Source organism: Penaeus monodon, chromosome 32 (assembly GCF_015228065.2).
Source record: "Penaeus monodon isolate SGIC_2016 chromosome 32, NSTDA_Pmon_1, whole genome shotgun sequence".
Lineage (NCBI taxonomy): Eukaryota > Metazoa > Arthropoda > Malacostraca > Decapoda > Penaeidae > Penaeus > Penaeus monodon.
The window spans coordinates 28,274,284-28,274,872 of NC_051417.1; positions in this window are offsets into that span (position 1 = coordinate 28,274,284).

The following is a 589-nucleotide window of genomic DNA, read 5'->3' on the forward strand; positions in this document are numbered from 1 at the left end:
AATGAAAACATAAATCTAGGAGGATAGACGAACTCGAGGAAATAGACACTCCTATTAACAGGGTGATAGCATTTAAATTTTTGTTTAAAACAGCTTCGTTCCCCCCAAGTGTCTGGGCCAGGGGGGAGAGGGAGTGAGGAGAGGGGGGGGGTTAATCTCCCATTTTTACATCGTCAAAAATTTCGACCTGTCTCCCACACTTGATTGCCTTTATGAACGAGTTTTCATTAAATGTAACATCACGGTATTTAAGAATAATTAACTCATGCATTAAATAGCGTTTTATGGATGACGTAACTCGTATAAGGATTAAATTTGTACATGGTATCGTTTGCAAATATATATTAGAAGAAGGATTTTATCTCCAAAGCTGCTTAATAAAGGAAGATGATGATAACAAGACTTGACACACCAAGAACTGTGGAAGATCTAACGAACAGGCTCTATGCATGTTTAAACATAAATTCACAAAACGCATGGAGTTTTACATCAAGAACTTAGTACCAATATTTTCTTACAGTTAAGCTCAAAGAGAACTGAGTCTGTAGTCTCCACTGCTATTTAAGACCGGTAGCTGAACGGGAAAATG